At 51.1% G+C, this 18599-nt stretch overlaps 1 protein-coding gene across 2 annotated transcripts in view; it reads right to left on the bottom strand.

Moving 5' to 3' along the window:
* Positions 1 to 16992, bottom strand: part of BMPR1B (bone morphogenetic protein receptor type 1B) — a 294174-nt gene extending 277182 nt beyond the window's left edge. The window contains exon 1 of one of the 2 annotated variants that reach the window (XM_064148356.1): positions 16889 to 16992. The gene's annotated coding sequence lies outside the window, so the exon portion shown is untranslated. Of the gene's footprint in view, positions 1 to 1526; positions 1591 to 16888 lie in introns of those variants that run through there. The other variant, XM_064148357.1, reaches the window with a different exon arrangement.
* Between the last annotated feature and the right edge of the window lie 1607 nt (positions 16993 to 18599).

Genomic DNA, 18599 nt, shown 5'->3' with positions numbered 1-18599 from the left:
GGCTGAGGCGCGCAGCGAGCCGGGGCCACCCGCGGCTGACTGGGGCTGGCTCGCCGCTACCGCGGGCCGGGCAGCTCCCCGGGACCCTCCCGGCCAGGCAGGTGCCCGCCAGGCTGCCCCGGCCGCGGCATCCCCGCTGCACAACGCCCGTTTCCCGCCGGGGCCCGGCTTCCTTACCAGCTGCGGAGGCTGGCGGGCCCCTGCCTCTCCCGGGGCTGCCTCTCCCGCCGCGCCCGCACGCAGCCCTTCCCGCCGGGCTCGCCGCCTCCGCACTTCACTTCGGGGTGGTTTGGGGCGCTTTTTTTTCCCCTCCCCTCACCCTCTCCAGCTCCCACTAGTGACCGCGCAGCCGCCGGAACCGCCGCCGCCGTCTCCCGCCCCCCCGCAGGCAGTCGGCGCGGAGATGCCCCCTCCCCGGCCCCCGCCGCCATCTGAGGGGACTCTCGGTCAGCCCCCGAGCGCCGGGGGCCGGAGTTAACGGGCTACTTTACGTACCCATTAATCACCAGCCAAGAGAACGACCGCCACGTCCCCCCCGCAAGCGGCCAAGTGCTGCGGCGCTCCGCGGGGGGACCGGCGAGCGAAAGCGAGGCCATGCACTGCCGGGGTGCAGCTCCCAGCCGCGATGAAACCGGACAGCGTGGGAACGGCCCGCTGAAAAACGAGCGGTTCGAGCGGCAGCAGTGATTTAGCACAGTGTCACAGTATCATCAGGGTTGGAAGAGACCTCACAGATCATCAAGTCCAACCCTTTAGCACAGAGCTCAAGGCCAGACCATGGCACCAAGTGCCACGTCCAGTCCTGCCTTGAACAGCTCCAGGGACGGCGACTCCACCACCTCCCCGGGCAGCCCATTCCAGTGTCCAATGACTCTCTCAGGGAAGAACTTTCTCCTCACCTCCAGCCTAAATCTCCCCTGGCACAGCCTGAGGCTGTGTCCTCTTGTTCTGGTGCTGGCCACCTGAGAGAAGAGAGCAACCTCCTCCTGGCCACAACCTCCCCTCAGGTAGTTGCAGACAGCAATAAGGTCTCCCCTGAGCCTCCTCTTCTCCAGGCTAACCAATCCCAGCTCCCTCAGCCTCGACTCGTAGGGCTGTGCTCAAGGCCTCTCCCCAGCCTTGTCGCCCTTCTCTGGACACGCTCAAGCATCTCAATGTCCCTCCTAAACTGGGGGGCCCAGAGCTGAACACAGCACTCAAGGTGTGGTCTAAGCAGTGCAGAGTACAGGGGCAGAATGACCTCCCTGCTCCTGCTGACCACACCATTCCTGATGCAGGCCAGGATGCCACTGGCTCTCTTGGCCACCTGGGCACACTGCTGGCTCATGTTCAGGCGGGTATCAATCAGCACCCCCAGATCCCTCTCTGTCTGGCTGCTCTCCAGCCACTCCGACCCCAGCCAGTATCTCTGCATGGGGTTGCTGTGGCCAAAGTGCCACTGCCGAGCACAGGCTGCGCCGCGGCCCCAGCGGGGGCACTGCTGTTGTGCTACAGCTCCCAGACCGCCTCACCCCAACGCATCCTACCTTAGAGACACAGGAGAAAACTCAGACCAGGGCTCCTCAGTCTCAGTAGTCTTTTAGTACTGCTTCCCTGGTTGATTAAAATAACCTGAACTGCTGATCTGCTATTAGACTGGAAGCCTGGAACCAAAAATTGGGACATTTTAGAGTGTGTAATTCCCATGGGGGGAAAAAAAAAGTGAATTTTAATGGGGATGGAATTTTAGTTTTGGAATGGGGATGGAATTTTTATTTTGGAATGGGGATATTTGAAGTGTGACTGCATTAGCATTTTAATGTGCAACAGAAAGCAGTCGTGGGGCAGCCTCAGTGCACACATCACAAGCATGAAAAAAATGTATCTCAGGAGTGCACCCAATGCACCTAGTCCAAGAGGCATCCTGGGCAGGCTGCAGCCAGTTCAAATGCTTTGGCCTTGAGCACCAGGAGCTCAGTACAGCTATTACAGCAAATCTAACTGGGCCCTGCTCACTAGTGCAGACACACATTACCCTAACCTCACATAATTTTGATGACTTGCACTCAGAGGGAATAAATACTCTCCACTACCTTCCAAGACATCAATACACCTCACACACAAGCTTGTCTATCCCCCTTTGACTCAGAACATTCCATTTGCAGAGTACTGCATCAATATTCTGGGGCAGCTGCATGGAAGAGAAAGCAAACTAGGTCCAAAGGAGAGCTTCTTCCACTGCATTGCTCTTTGTTCTTCAGCCCAAACCTCTAATCTCTCCATCACTATAGGGATGTTGTGGGTTTTTTTTACACGTGCCTCAGTCAATACTAGAGGTAAATGTACAAAGAGACTCCCTAACTAGCTGAAGGAAGCCTGTAAGTGCTGAAATACCTAAAGAAAGCTTATTCCAGCAGAGTTTCTGGAGCATAGCTTTGTGAGATGTGTATGCAAAGTTGTTCTTGAGTACTTCACGCTCTGCTCTCTTTTGGCCTGCATCCTAGCCACGGCCCATAACAACAAGTGTGTTTGCTATTGTGAGCCTAAGCTTTACCCCCTCAGCAGAGATGCTTCCATTTTTCATTGGTTTCCTTCTCCTTACCTCCTACACAAACAAGAAACTGAGGGACTCACTCCCTTAACTGAAGGACTCACACTTGTACTGGCTCTTCTAAGAAAAGAGCTAACTACCCCATGCTACACCAGCAAGAGAAACCTAGAATACTAGGTGCAAAGAGGGATAAAGGGACATACACACAAAACAACACTTAAAAAGATTTAAAAATAGAGTGGGAACACAAAGAAGGTGTAAGAGAATTTAAGTGAACAAGTTTGCAATAAGAAGAACACGTTTGCTTCGTACTGCCAAACAGAGATTGGAAAGCAGAGTTGCCTTTGAAGCAGGAAAAAAAACCCAAACCCCAAACAGTTCAGTGTTTGAGTGTGTGAGAATCAAGGGATTGTGCTGTAGTGCTCTGGTGCCAGCACGCAGCCCAAGAGCAGCAAGTTGTTTGCCCCACAACAGTTGTTCACCAATTGCCCTGAAAACGTAGCAACTCTTCCCCAAATGCCTGCCTTGCTGAGCTGCAGTGAAATCAGCAGCCACAGAAATCATGAGGTCTGGACTGATCTCTGAAGAAGGCATTGGAATGGGCTGCCCAGGGAGGTGGTGGAGTCACCGTGCCTGGAGGTGTTGAAGCAAAGCCTGGCTGGGGCACTCAGTGCCATGGTCTGGTTGATTGGACAGGGCTGGGTGATAAGGTGGACTGGCTGAGCTTGGAGGTCTCTTCTAACCTGGTTGATTCTATGATCATTTCCTTCCACTCTCCACAACCTCCAGCTAATCTCTTCAGTCTCCATTCTTAAACTCCTAATTATATGAGACCTGATTATAACAATGCCCAAATGAAAATGCTGAAGATATTGAGCTCTCCATGATGATTAGTGCCATGGTCTGGTTGATTGGGTAGGGCTGGGTGCTAGGTTGGACTGGGTGAGCTTGGAGGTCTCTTGCAACCTAGTTGATTCTATGATCGTTCCCTTCTACTCCCCACAACCTCCAGCTAATCTCTTCAGTCTCCATTCTTAAACTCCTAATTATATCAGACCTGATTACAACACCACCCAAATGAAGATGCTGAAAACATTGAGCTCCCTGTGACAATACTGAGAAGGAGCAGCAGCATCTCTGAACAAGACACTCTAGAGGTTGTCAGATAATTGTCTAAATCTTCTCTCATTGCTAAGGTAAGCAGATGAAACCACAACAACGTTCGAGCCTCCTGGCAAAGTTTCCACCATGCTTTCACCTTCCTGACCTCCAAGTGTTGAGCCCTGTGCTGCTCCAGTTCCTTCAGAACACTACATGCTGTCAGCAGAGGAGAATCCCTCCACTGAACACATGCAAATAAACCATCCCGTGGAAAAACAAGTATCTTGTTACCTCTTCACCTTTTGTCTCTGTTTAGACAAGACAACATAATCCTTTGGGTTGGAGAAGGGAACGCTCTCTTTTCAGAACAGTAGAACTCCCTTTGTCTCCTAAAGAGCTCTGCGGCTCAGTGCTTTAGGCATCGATTTTCCTGGGTTAACGACAGCAAGTCTGTTTGTCATTTGCCCCCATGTATTTCACAGAGGAAAAACAAAGGCATACAAGCAATTTATTCCTTCCAAGCTGCTGAGCAGACATCAGGACTTCCCCAGCATCTTCAGTAACACAGCAAGATACGGCGGTACCGTGCCAGACTAAACAGCCTTTGTTCTACACAGTGCAGACAAGGTGATGGAAGTATCTTATGGCTTGCTGTTGTGGAGGCAGGGAATTAATGGGGCTGGGGCAGGAAGAAGAAAAATAGAATTAGTTTTATTCTCCTGAAAACCCCTGCCCCCAAACTAGATACAGAACTAGTTCAGGTTTATTAACAGGTTCTAGTTCCATCGGGAATTCTTCAAAGGATGTTATGGACAAATGTAGAGAGTTAGGAGGTCAGGCAATGGAAAAGGCTAAGCTATAAGCACAGCTTTACCCCACTAGCAGTGAGGCTGAGCAAAGAAGTAAGGCAGCAGCAGGCTTTACTCACAGAAGTCAGGTAGGTATTCAGCAGTGTTCCCTTGCTGGATTTCTCTGCAGCTCAGCTAGCTCACAGTATCACAGTATCATCAAGGTTGGAAGAGACCTCACAGATCATCAAGTCCAACCCTTTGCCACAGAGCTCAAGGCCAGACCATGGCACCAAGTGCCACGTCCAATCCTGCCTGGAACAGCTCCAGGGACGGCAACTCCACCACCTCCCCGGGCAGCCCATTCCAGTGTCCAATGACTCTCTCAGGGAAGAACTTTCTCCTCACCTCCAGCCTAAATCTCCCCTGGCGCAGCCTGAGGCTGTGTCCTCTTGTTCTGGTGCTGGCCACCTGAGAGAAGAGAGCAACCTCCTCCTGGCCACAACCTCCCCTCAGGTAGCTGTAGACAGCAATAAGGTCTCCCCTGAGCCTCCTCTTCTCCAGGCTAACCAATCCCAGCTCCCTCAGCCTCTCCTCGTAGGGCTGTGCTCAAGGCCTCTCCCCAGCCTCGTTGCCCTTCTCTGGACATGCTCAAGCATCTCAATGTCCCTCCTAAACTGGGGGGCCCAGAACTGAACACAGCACTCAAGGTGTGGTCTAAGCAGTGCAGAGTACAGGGGCAGAATGACCTCCCTGCTCCTGCTGGCCACACCATTCCTGATGCAGGCCAGGATGCCACTGGCTCTCTTGGCCACCTGGGCACACTGCTGGCTCATGTTCAGGTGGGTATCAATCAGCACCCCCAGATCCCTCTCTGTCTGGCTGCTCTCAGCCACTCCGACCCCAGCCTGTATCTCTGCATGGGGTTGTTGTGGCCAAAGTGCAGCACCCAGCACTTGGAGCTACTGAAGCCATCCCCTTGGACTTTGCCCATCTGTGCAGATGAAGAGTCCAGTTGCCATTTTATGCTGGGCACAAAAACCCAGCCAACCAGCAGCCCAGCTCCAGTGCGGGCTCCCGCATGGGTCAGCACACAAGCCAAAAGCAGCCTCCTGCTGTTCCCCCTTCTAGGCTGCAGGGTGGAGCGAGGCAAAGCAGTTTTTGCACCTTTTACTCCTCCCTATTCAAATCCCACGGGGTGGGGATAAGAAAGGAACATGTAGTGCTCCAGAACACTTGCTTACAATTCTGTAGCACCAACACACATTAGCAGCACAACCCAACACCGTGCTTCATTTGTCTTTTGTTTGCTCACAGCTTACAGCTGGTGTCTGCTGAAACACAGAGTGTCTGTAGTGCAGTACTGTTATTGTCAAATCAGCCCTGGAGCTGTGACAAACAGAACATCAAAAAGCTACAACAGCCAGGTAGAAAATTACTTAGGTAGGAGATACCACTATCAGATATGCTTTTCTCTCATCAATGGTTATCACCTAGCATAGACTCAAGCAGGCTGGAAGAGACCTCCAAGCTCAGCCAGTCCAACCTAGCACCCAGCCCTGGCCAATCAACCAGGCCATGGCACTAAATGCCTCATTCAATCTTTTCCTGAACACCTCCAGGCACAGCAACTCCACCATCTCCCTGGGCAGCCCATTCCAATGCCAATCACTCTCTCTGCCAACAACTTCCTCCTAACATCCAGCCTATACTTCCCCCAGCACAACTTGAGACCTAGCCAACGTCTCTTCTACTGTGCTGTTAGGAAGGGGAAATGAATTAATGCAAGATGCTATTCTTTCCCCAAAGTTCATATTGTTTATTAATGTTTATGTTCAGACCTCTTGCCACCCCCCAACCACTAATTTTAATAATCACTTCTGGCACAGTCATGGAAACTTCTCACAGGTAATAATCAGATCTAGTAATAACCAGCAAAATATATAAACATTAGTTGAACAGGCCACACCTTGAGTGCTGTGTCCAGTTCTGGGCTCCTCAATTCAAGAGAGATGTTGAGGTGCTGGAAGGAGTCCAGAGAAGGGTGACAAAGCTGGTGAAAAGCCTGGAACACAAACCCTATGAGGAGAGGCTGAGGGAGCTGGGGGTGTGCAGCCTGCAGCAGAGGAGGCTCAGGGCAGAGCTCATTGCTGTCTGCAGCTGCCTGCAGGGAGGCTGCAGCCAGGTGGGGTTGGGCTCTGCTGCCAGGCAAACAGCAACAGAAGAAGGGGACACAGCATCAAGCTGTGCCAGGGGAGGTCTAGGCTGGATGTTAGGAGGAAGTTGTTGTCAGAGAGAGTGATTGGCATTGGAATGGGCTGCCCAGGGAGGTGGTGGAGTCGCCGTGCCTGGAGGTGTTGAAGCCAAGCCTGGATGGGGCACTTAGTGCCATGGTCTGGGTGACTGGACAGGGCTGGGTGCTAGGTTGGAGTGGCTGAGCTTGGAGCTCTCTTCCAACCTGCTTGATTCTATGAAAGAGAAGATTCCTCCAGTCAAATGCCGCTCGTGGTCATCGCTTGCCCACTAGATGGACTCAAGGAGCTCTTTCTGCTTATGGCAGAAGGCAATGGAGAATTACAAAGAGGATTTTTAGTGTTTAGTCACAAAATTATTATTACCCAACTCGTGGGGGTAGCCACAGCCCTAGACAGTACCCAAATGCTTTCAGGGAACAGTCTTGTCAGCTGCTGAGACTTGATTCTTCCCAGGCTTCTTGGGGAAAGGAGGCAGACAATCTGTGACCTTGTCTCATGGCTCCTCTGGATGATCTGTGTATCTCCAGGACTTGTAGTCTGAGCAGGAGACTCTCAGGTGCAGGCAGGATGTCTGCCATGGGCAGTCTCAGCACAGTGTCATGCTGGGCCTGTGCAGGCTGATCATGTGCAGGCATTTAGAGCCTGTTCCTGGTAACCTTGCGACAGCAGAGTGCCCAGGCAAACAGTATCACAGTATCACAGTATCACCAAGGTTGGAAGAGACCTCACAGATCATCGAGTCCAACCCTTTACCACACAGCTCAAGGCTAGACCATGGCACCAGTAAGGCAGTAAGCAATAGCAGTAGGCAGCAGCAGAGAGTGGCAGGGCAGGGGGCATTTACCAATGTGGGCTGAGGTCAATTGCCATTTGGACACAGAGTAGCCAATCAGAATGGCAGTTAGCCAAACCTGACCAATTAGGCAAAGCCATAGGCTTGCCTACCCAACTTTGGCAAAAGCCCAGGCCTTGCACAAGGCAGGCACAAGCTAAGTGTGTGTACCTTGATTGCCACAGGACAACAGTATGCCTGGGCAAGCCAGTACCTGTATAAGCCTGTTTTGGTCCTACTAGGCCTACCACAACATGTGCTTGTGAAAAAGCAAACCCCAAAAACCCCTCCAACACCCCCACACTGGCCTGGAGTTGATCCACATACTAAGCACAACTTCGAGGCAGCCCTTATTTATAGGCAGCACAGTCCTGTTTCCTCTCTGCTCTGCAACCTCGAGCAGCCTGGGACCAAACACACTTGTTGTTACTTCACTCTGCCGCAGGATGTGCGCCTCCATGTATGTGTCTGAGCTCATGTTGGCCTCAGGAGCAAAACAGTGCCAGCCCATCTCGATAAAAGCAGAGGAACAAGAAGAAAGGATGCTTGGTTCCCATGTGAAATGGTAATTGCAAGAGGGACAGAGGATTGGAAAGAACATAAAAGGCACTATATTTGAACAAAATTGTTTAGGACAGCCGTTCCCAAACAGATCTAGGGACTAACTCCCTCCTGGGGAGAGCAGCTGGCTGCCTGCCCCAGCATCTTTCACCAGCAAGAGGAGCCAGCAGTCAGCCATAACATCCTCCCCTGTTTTCAGTGGGCCAGAGTCCTCTCCTTATGAATTTCTGGCATTTGCAAGCCTTATTAATTCAAATGGGGCTTGAAAGCCATCAGAAGTGAACACCAGACAGCTTTACTAAACAAGAGGTTTGTAGAGCACAAGGCTTTAGAGGACATTTTAAAGAATGAGTCTCTAGGACAATAGCAACAGAGAAAAATGATCTCTAATTACAAATAATTCTGTTGCCTGGAAAGCTTTTAGCTTCAAACTGCTCAGTCTTAAACTGCAGGGAGGGTATTGAGGGGGGCATCCCAAAGCACTTGCATACAGCTTGCTGATATCAGCAGTGGGACTCATACCAAGTGCTCCTCACTTGGCTTCCATGGACTGAGACTTCAAACTGCCTTTTCTTTGGTGGATTTTGTTATTGTTCCTCCATATTCCTGCAGTATTTTATAACTTAGAAACACAGAACTGCTGGGCTGGATGGGTGGGCAGAGGCCAATGGGATGAGATTGAACAAGGCCAAGTGCAGGGTTCTACACTTTGGCCACAGCAACCCCAAGCAGTGCTACAGGCTGGGGACAGAGTGTCTGGAGAACAGCCAGGCAGAGAGGGACCTGGAGGTGCTGGTAGAGAGGAGCTGAAGAGGAGGCAGCAGTGTGCCCAGGTGGGCAGCAGAGCCAATGGCATCCTGGGCTGGCTCAGGAGCAGTGTGGGCAGCAAGACAAGGGAGGTTCTTGTGCCCCTGTGCTCAGCACTGCTCAGGCCACCCCTGGAGTGCTGTGTCCAGTTCTGGGCTGCTCAATTGCAGAGAGATGTTGAGGTGCTGGAAGGTGTTTGGAGAAGGGCATCAAGGCTGGGGAGGGGCCTGGAGCAGAGCCCTGTGAGGAGAGGCTGAGGGAGCTGGGGGTGTGCAGCCTGCAGCAGAGGAGGCTCAGGGCAGAGCTCATTGCTGTCTGCAGCTCCCTGAAGGGAGGCTGTAGCCAGGTGGGGTTGGGCTCTGCTGCCAGGCAAGCAGCAAGAGAACAAGGGGACACAGTGTGAAGTTGTGGCAGGGCAGGTCTAGGCTGGATGTTGTTAGGAAGTTGTTGTCAGAGAGAGTGATTGGCATTGGAATGGGCTGCCCAGGGAGGTGGTGGAGTCACTGTGCCTGGAGGTGTTGAAGCCAAGCCTGGCTGGGGCACTTAGTGCCATGGTCTGGTTGATTGGCCAGGGCTGGGTGCTAGGTTGGGCTGGCTGAGCTTGGAGCTCTCTTCCAACCTGCTTGATTCTGTGATTCTATTCTGCCCTCTGAACCACTAACTATTTTTGCCATATGAATTACTCCCTCTTCCAGTTTAAAGAAACAGCTGAGATAGCAAACTTAAACTATTTCATATTCCAAACTCTAATTAGTTTCATGTAGTGTTATTTGTTCAGGAGTGTTGGTCCTTTAGTCAAGTTTCATTCTAATCTCACCATGATCCCCTTTCCCCCCCTCCCTTTCACATCTCATACTTCCCTGAAACATTTAACTGTTTGGAACTGCTAAACACTTACTGTGTGCCTTGTTTTGTGCTCAGTATTTGCCTTGACCACTTCTTTGAAACCCAATCCCACAGCTGTTACTTTAATTAAAAGCAAGTCTGTCATCATTCTTACATAACAGCAATTCCATTTCACTATCGTGGAGTATGTTTGATTCTTCCTCTTGCAGGTCCTTAATTTAGGACTCACATCAGTGTAAGTTTAATATTTAGTGGGTTTTATTGTCTGTATGGAGTGTACAGAGAGAACATGTTCTTATTCTTGCCATACTATAATGTTACTTGTTTATTAGTGGGATTTCCTCCTGGATTTAAAGCTTTGACAAGGAATGGGACTTTTGGAGACTATAAACCAAGCAGCTTAATGGCATAACAGCAGTCCTCCCCAGATGCAGCTGTATTGTCACAGAGGATGGCAGAATGACAGGGAAAAGAGCTGGGGATTCATGAAGACCTCGAGTGAGGTTTGATCTTGAAGCAGCTCCAGAAAGTTCCTGGAACAAATCTGTCCAAACTATTTTACTTAATTCCAACCAGTTATATGATTAGCTTATGAATAGGAGACATTAGTGGAAGCCTGAGGAAGTCAGCAGAGCTCATAGAGCAAAACAAAAGCACCTTTCTTTACTGAAATATTCCTTTGGATGTGTTTTGCCTTTTCTAAGAGGGGCAGACATAGAATCAAGCAGGTTGGAAGAGAGCTCCAAGCTCAGCCAGCACAACCTAGCACCCAGCCCTAGCCAATCAACCAGACCATGGCACTAAGTGCCCCAGCCAGGCTTGGCTTCAACACCTCCAGGCACAGTGACTCCACCACCTCCCTGGGTAGCCCATTCCAATGCCAATCACTCTCTCTGACAACAACTTCCTAACAACATCCAGCCTAGACCTCCCCTGCCACAGCTCCAGACTGTGGTCCCTTGTTCTACTGTTGGTTGCTCTGGGAGAAGAGCCCAACCCCACCTGGCTACAGCCTCCCTTCAGGGAGCTGCAGGCAGCAATGAGCTCTGCCCTGAGCCTCCTCTGCTGCAGGCTGCACACTCCCAGCTCCCTCAGCCTCTCCTCACAGGGCTCTGCTCCAGGCTCCTCACCAGCTTTGTCGCCCTCCTTGAGGACAGTTGATTGCTACACAGTGACCCAAGCAAGGCAAAGAAGCCTCATGCAGGCAGGCTGCTTCATTCTCCCTGTAGAAAGAAAGAGGGTCTCACTTTGTTTTAAATTAGATGCCCCTTTATTTGCAGAGAGGCATTTCAGCAACCACAGACCCAGCTACAGAGTGCATGTCTCCTATATTCCAACTGGAATATGCCAAAAGACAACAGGCATTAATTACCTCATAAAAGGATCTTTTTTGTTCCCTCACTGTTGTATGGTGTGGAAAGCAAAGAGAAACAAGCCATGGAAAACAAAAGCAAGCTGACATGTAGGGCACTGTGTGTCACGGATAGAAGTTCACAAAGAGCCAGGGAATTGTCATCACACTGGAGTTACATCAGCCCATAACCATCTCCAGCACTATTCCACTAGCTCTGCACACACACATCACTGTTGCACAACCATCTGTCAGTCAAGCAACTCTAAAAATAACAGCCAAATACCCTTGCAGTTATGGCACTCCTTCCCTCCTTGATGTGCTATGCTTTCAAGCTCTGCCACATCACATAACCCACTGGACTGCTGCTGTCTTCTGCAACACAGAGAGGATTTCCAGCAGTTTGGTACTGGGCTGGTTTGAGGCCAGCTGGAGTATTTTGGGGAGAGAAATTAGCTGCTAGGCTGTGAAAAGGAAACAGTGGTGATGTTTGCTGCACTCACAGGCTTGCTGAGATGTATAAGAGCAAGAACAGAAACAGGTAAGACAGTGCATGTCTGTGCTTTTCTCCCTGGGCTGCTGCTGTGTAACTAATCCTTCTGGCTTCTAACTCCCTTGCCCATCCTCCAACCTCACCTCACATGTAAGGCATGCTCTGGGATAAAGTAGAGAGGTGGAAAGAAGGTGGCAGGGTGGTTAGGAGCTCCTCCTGGGGACTCTGGTTTCAGGCAAGGCTGTTGTGTTCCTGTATTACCTTTAACTTGTCTATTCCTGTCTCTAGCTGTAACAGTTGTAACTCTGCTTGTATCTTGTGCTAAGCTGCGAATATAAAACTTCATTCCTTAACTGCCAGCTGGCTGAGTCTAGTCTGGGAGATTTCATAACAGTGGGGGGGTGGGTAACTGCCAAACCATCACAGGTATCCCAGCTTTATCCTGGTAAGTGTCTAAGAAGTCAGCCTTTTGACAGTTTAGTGACAGGACACTGCATCAAGTGAAATCCAGTAGGCATACATAAAACCAGAAAGCCAAGCAGAGCCTGGGCTGCAGCAGCAGAAGTGTGGCCAGCAGGGCCAGGGAGGGGATTCTCCCCCTCTGCTGTGCTCTGCTGAGACCCCACCTGCAGTACTGCATCCAGTTCTGGAGACCCTGGGACAAGAGGGATGTGGAGATGCTGGAGTGTGTCCAGAGCAGGGCCAGGAGGATGCTCAGAGGTCTGCAGCAGCTCTGCTGTGAGCACAGACTGAAAGAGTTGGGGCTGTGCAGGCTGGAGCAGAGGAGGCTCCCAGGGGACCTTCTTGTGGCCTTCCAGCATCTGAAGGGGGCTACAAAAAAGCTGGGGAGGGACTTTTTAGGCTGTCAGGGAGTGACAGAACTGGGGGGGAATGGAGCAAAGCTGAAGGTGGGGAGAGTGAGGCTGGAGGTGAGGAGGAAGTTGTTGGTGATGAGAGTGGTGAGAGGCTGGCATGGGTTGCCCAGGGAGGTGGTTGAGGCCCCGTGGCTGGAGGTGTTTAAGGTCAGGCTGGTTGAGGCTGTGGGCAGCCTGCTCTAGGGTAGGGTGTCCCTGGGCATGGCAGGGGGGTTGGAACTGGCTGCTCCTTGTGGTCCCTTCCAACCCTGACTGATTCTATGATTTTAATTGTCAGGGCTGGAAGGAGCTTTAAAGGATCATCCAGTTCCATGCCTCCTACCATGGGCAGGAACACCTCACACCAGATCAGGTTACTCAGAGCCACATCCAGCCTAGCCTTCCAGGGATGAGGTTTCCACCACCTCTCTCGTTTCTGTGTCTTCAGTTTGTTACAAAGAACAGCAATTTGCTGGCAAGAAAACGTTTTGAAGAGCTCATGCATCACCCACCACATCCCCTCCCCACCCCCAGCTTTGCCATGCCTTCACACTACTTGGATTTCAGATAGTGGTCATTTTATATTCCCATCTGCACACACTGGCTACCTCTTGGAGCTCTGCAAAGCAAGGGCCAAACTCTGCTGCTACAGTTTCTCTTCCACAATAAAGAGAAATAACATAAAAGGAACTTAAGCCTTTGTAATGCTATTATAAGGAAAGACAAAACTTTAAAACCAATTTTCAGGCATAAAAAAATGGTAACCAAACAACCCTGAGGCAAATACCATTAAAAGAAGCAAAAAACCAACAACAAAATCACCACTTAAGATGTAATTTCCAGTATCAAATTACAAGGAGACATAGAAAAGAAAACAAAGTCATTTGAGAAAGGACCTTTTGCTCTCCAACTGAAGCCCACCACCAGGGGCTGGACAGCACATCTTTCCTTCCCTGTCCCAGTCAGCCCAACTACACTTCACACAGCAATAGAACAATTTTAAGCACGATGAGCTCTCTACTCCCTGCTGAGAACACACTTGGCAATAGTGTGTCCTGTTTTGGGCTCCCCAGTTCAAGAGAGACAGGGAACTGCTGAGGAGAGTCCAGCAGAGAGCTATGAGAATGACTGGGGGACTGGAGCATCTCTCCTGTGATGAGGGACTGAGAGCCCTGGGGCTGTTTAGTCTGGAGAAGAGAAGGCTGAGGGGGGATCTGAGCAATGTTTATCAAGAGCTGAGGGCTGGGGGTCAAGTGGAGGGGGCCAAGCTCTGTTTGGTGGTGCACAGCAGTAGGACAAGGAACAGTGGACACAAACTGAACAGAGCAGGTTTCACCTCTCAGTCTCAAGTTGTGGTGGGGCAGATGTAGGCTGGATACTAGGAGGAAGTTGTTGTCAGAGAGAGTGATTGGCATGGGAGGTGGTGGAGTTGCTGTGCCTGGAGGTGTTGAAGCCAAGCCTGGCTAGGGCACTTAGTGCCATGGTCTGGTTGCTTGCCCAGGGCTGGGTGCTAGGTTGGGCTGGCTGAGCTTGGAGCTCTCTTCCAACCTGGTTGCTTCTATGATTCAACATGAAGAGGAACTTCTTCACAGAGAGGGTGACAGAGCCCTGGGACAGGCTGCCCAGGGGCGATCAGGAGTCTCCTTCTCTGGAGACCTTCCAAACCCACCTGGGTGCATTCTTGTGCAAACTACCCTGCTTTTGGCAGAGGGGCTGGACTGGATGATCTCTGGAGGTCCCTTCCAACCTCTAATGTTCTGTGACTCTGTGAAAAGCAGCCAAGGAAAATCTCCCTGCCCCACTCCGGCCTGCAGCTCAGATGCAGAGATTCACATGTCATTGTGTCCTTGCTAAAGGCTGCCAGAGATGGGCTTGTGTACCCTAACCATATTGGCAGGGCATTCACCAGGCTTAAGTGGGTTTACCCTATGAGGAGAGGCTGAGGGAGCTGGGATTGGTTAGCCTGGAGAAGAGGAGGCTCAGGGGAGACCTTATTGCTGTCTACAACTACCTGAGGGGAGGTTGTGGCCAGGAGGAGGTTGCTCTCTTCTCTCAGGTGGCCAGCACCAGAACAAGAGGACACAGCCTCAGGCTGTGCCAGGGGAAATTTAGGCTGGAGGTGAGGAGAAAGTTCTTCCCTGAGAGAGTCATTGGACACTGGAATGGGCTGCCCGGGGAGGTGGTGGAGTCACCGTCCCTGGAGCTGTTCAAGGCAGGATTGAATGTGGCACTTGGTGCCATGGTCTGGCCTTGAGCTCTGTGGTAAAGGGTTGGACTTGATGATCTGTGAGGTCTCTTCCAACCCTGATGATGCTGTGATAAGGAGGGAACCTGAAATGGCTCACATTTACCTAAATACATGTGGGGGAAAAGAAATTAACCAAACCCAGTACCACAGAGTAATTGGACACTGCAAGGTAGTTGGTGTAAAGATCTGGGAGAAGAAATCAGTGAAACAGCTCAAACTCTGTAAGAAGGAGGAAGGCACTGCACAGAAACTGGGTTGCAGATATTTCTCTTTGGTCTGCAAGCCCAACCAAATAAACAGGACATTTTCTGATGGAAAATACAGTCAGATTTTGTTCAAATCCCAGTGTAGTGCTTAGCTGTATAGACAATGCTAATAAATGGCTCTTATTTCATAGTAAGGATGATACTGGGAATGGTGCCCTTATGCTGCCAGGGTGTCAAGAGTAAAACTCCCTCAGAGCCCTGAGTATGTCTTAGAATCAAGCAGGTTGGAAGAGACCTCCAAGCTCAGCCAGCCCAACCTAGAACCTAGCCCTGCCCAATCAACCAGATCATAGAATCAAGTAGGTTAGAAGAGACCTCCAAGCTCAGCCAGTCCAACCTAGCACCCAGCCCTGGCCAATCAACCAGATCATAGAATCAAGCAGGTTAGAAGAGACCTCCAAGCTCAGCCAGCCCAACCTAGCACCCAGCCCTGCCCAATCAACCAGATCATAGAATCAAGCAGGTTAGAAGAGAGCTCCAAGCTCAGCCAGCCCAACCTAGCACCCAGCCCTGGCCAATCAACCAGACCATGGCACTAAGTGCCTCATGCAGGCTTTGCTGGGGGACTGCAACTTCACCTGTGCAGCCCATTCCAACGCCAATCAACAGTGTCAGGTGCAAGTACTTCTGTTCCTCACAGGTGTTGCAGTTTGTACAGCTATTAGAGCCAAGCACATGCTAAGCTGTTTCCACACCCCAGAAGCAACAAAGATTCATCAAAGGCCTTGAGGGTTCTAGATGAAGGACAAACCAATGTCAAGAAGTCTGTATAAGAAAAAGACAACTTTTTTTTTTTGTCAAGGAAAAGAAAATTACCAACACTCAAAACCCAAGAAGCAAGAAATAAGCCAACACCATGCATTTAGCAGGCAGACTCAGGTGGAAACAAAAAAAACTCCCCAGGACTTTGAACATTCATTGGACAGAGGCAGAAGTCACACAGAAGATTACACAAATGAGAGGCTCACTTCTACTCAAGGAGCCTCTACACCTCTCATGAAAACCACTGTCTTGGAGGGGATTTTGAAACAGAGATCAGAGGTAGATTTAACCAAAAGGACAGGAGCAGGCAGCCAAACTTCACTCTGGAGTCACACCACAGCTCTCCAATATGTATATTCAAAGCAGCTTAGATCTGGCTCTTTTGTGCTAGCTCATTTCTGATGAGAAGCCACCATAACCACATTTCACAGAACCATAGAATCAGTCAGGGCTGGAAGGGACCACAAGGATCAGCCAGTTCCAACCCCCCTGCCATGCCCAGGGACACCCTACCCTAGAGCAGGCTGCCCACAGCCTCATCCAGCCTGGCCTTAAACACCTCCAGCCACGGGGCCTCAACCACCTCCCTGGGCAACCCATGCCAGCCTCTCACCACTCTCATGCTCAACAACTTCCTCCTCACATTTACTCATGAATCTGATGTGAGCACAGCCAAAATTCTCCTTTGCCCTGCTACCAAGGCTGGAGGTGGAGAGTTGCTCAGCCAGTCCTTCCTTCCCTCCTTTTACAACCCAACTCCCTGAATGCCAAGAGCTTCAAAGAGAAGAAAAGGATCCACACTTCAGAACGACCTTTGCAAGCTTCTGCACAACCTATGCCACAAACACGGTTTTTGTACGAGCTCATTAGTGTAAAGTGGTCCACATCACCCACACAAAGCCCACGGGAAGGGCCAGTAGAGCACCCCCCTGCTCAGCAAGCGAACAAAGCCTCTCTGAAGCACAAATTACTTCTACCTACTTCCCAGTTATGCTTTTTGCTTCTCTTGCCCCACCACGATGAAGGAAGCTGAGCTGCAAGGCTGCAGTGTGAGGGAAGAGCAAGAGCTGCCGCACAGTGCAGGGAGCTGCTGATAGCAACCGCAGCAGGGGTCATGCATTCACTCACCAGGACCCCCTCCCACTCTCCAGGACCCCCTCCCACTCACCAGGACTGTGTGTCCCCCCACGGTACCTGAACACAACGGGCAGAGCCAAGATGCCTCAGCAGCCATGAGAAAGGATGAGTCGAGACTGGAGGAACCAGCCAAGAGCAGCAGGAGCCAGGAGCTGGAGAAGAGTGTGCCGAGCAGAAACCTGAACGTGTTCAAACTGGATCTTAAGTGGAGCCCCTGGTCAGCTGGGCAGGGCGTGGGTGGAGTGCCCAGGTGGGGCCTCTCGGGGCAATTAGCACTCATCAGCCTTGAGAGCAGTCAGACTGGCAGCAGGTGGGACGCTTGCGAGGCTGCTGCGGGATGGGAGCACGTTCCCCAGTTTGCATTTGGCACGAGAAGACTGTGTGCTACAAATGCAGACAACACAGGCTGGGACGCAGGGTCCCAGGGACCAACTCCTTGCCTTGGCAAAGCTGAGAGGGCAGTCCACAGGCAGCTACAGCTGGAGTATAGACAATAGAATCATAGAGCCAACCAGGTTGGAAGAGACCTCCAGGATCATCCAGTCCAACCTAGCACCCAGCTTCCTTTCTTGTCGAGAATCACCACCCCCCCTGCCAGAGCAGCATCACCTAGAGCAGATCACACAGCAACACATCCAGCTGGGTTTTGAATCTCTGCAGAGAGGGAGACTCTGCAACCCCCCTGTGCAGCCTCTTACAGGCTTCTGTCACCCCCACAGGGAAAAAATTCCACCTCCTGTTTCCATGGAATTCCTCTGCCTCAGCTCCCACCCATTGCCCCTTATCCTGGCACTGGGCATCACCCAGCAGAGCCTGGCTCCAGCCTCCTGGCACTCACCCTGCACATATTGATAAACATTCATGAGGTCACCCCTCAGGCTCCTCTCCTCCAAGCAGCACAGCCCCAGCTCCCTCAGGCTCTCCTCCTAAGGAAGATCTTCCACTCTCTTCAGCATCTTTGTGGCTCTATGCTGGACCCTCTCAAGCAGTTCCCTGAGATCCTTGAACTGTACACAGCACTCCAGATATAGCCTCAGCAGGGCAGAGTAGAGGGGCAGGAGAACCTCTTGACCTACTAGCCACAACCTTTTTAATACACTCCAGAATGGCACTGGCCCTCCTGGCCACAAGAGCACCTTCTGGTCAAGTATCCTGAATGTCACTGAGTTTAAAAGCCACAGACACTTTACACTGGAGCAGACTGTGCAGGGTAGACTCACACCAATGTGCTTGGGTGTCTGACAGCAGCCAAAAGAGAAGTCCCACCTTACATTTGCTTTCAAGCATGCACTGCTTGGTGCTGTGTACTCTTCAGAGCATATTGCCAGCTTGCAAAGGTTCTTCACTTGTGGAGCCTTTCAAAATGTACCATATTCATTTGTCAGGATTTGCACATACCAGCAAATGTCTCATCACCTCCTCAGTGCACTCTGCCATGCTAGCTTGCCCTTCTAGGGTGTAGAAACTGAAATCATCAGATCAAAGCTTGTCTCAAAGCATTAGCATCTTTTACTGCATAGGATTATTCCTGTGGCCCTTTATAGAAACAGAGAATGCTTTAGGTTGGAAGGGACCTCAAGGATCAGCCAGATCCAACCCCCTGACACAGGCAGGGACACCTCCCACTAGAACAGGTTGCTCAAGGCCTCATCCAACCTGGCCTTGAACACCTCCAGGGAGGTTGTGGAGCACAGAAACACCCAATGGGATCAAAGATCACATTGGGTGATCACATTGGGTGCTTCTGTGCTCCACAGCCTCCCTGGGC

This window comes from Pogoniulus pusillus, chromosome 9, assembly GCF_015220805.1.
Source record: "Pogoniulus pusillus isolate bPogPus1 chromosome 9, bPogPus1.pri, whole genome shotgun sequence".
Classification (NCBI taxonomy): Eukaryota; Metazoa; Chordata; class Aves; order Piciformes; family Lybiidae; genus Pogoniulus; species Pogoniulus pusillus.
This window is presented reverse-complemented; position numbering and strand designations above follow the sequence as displayed.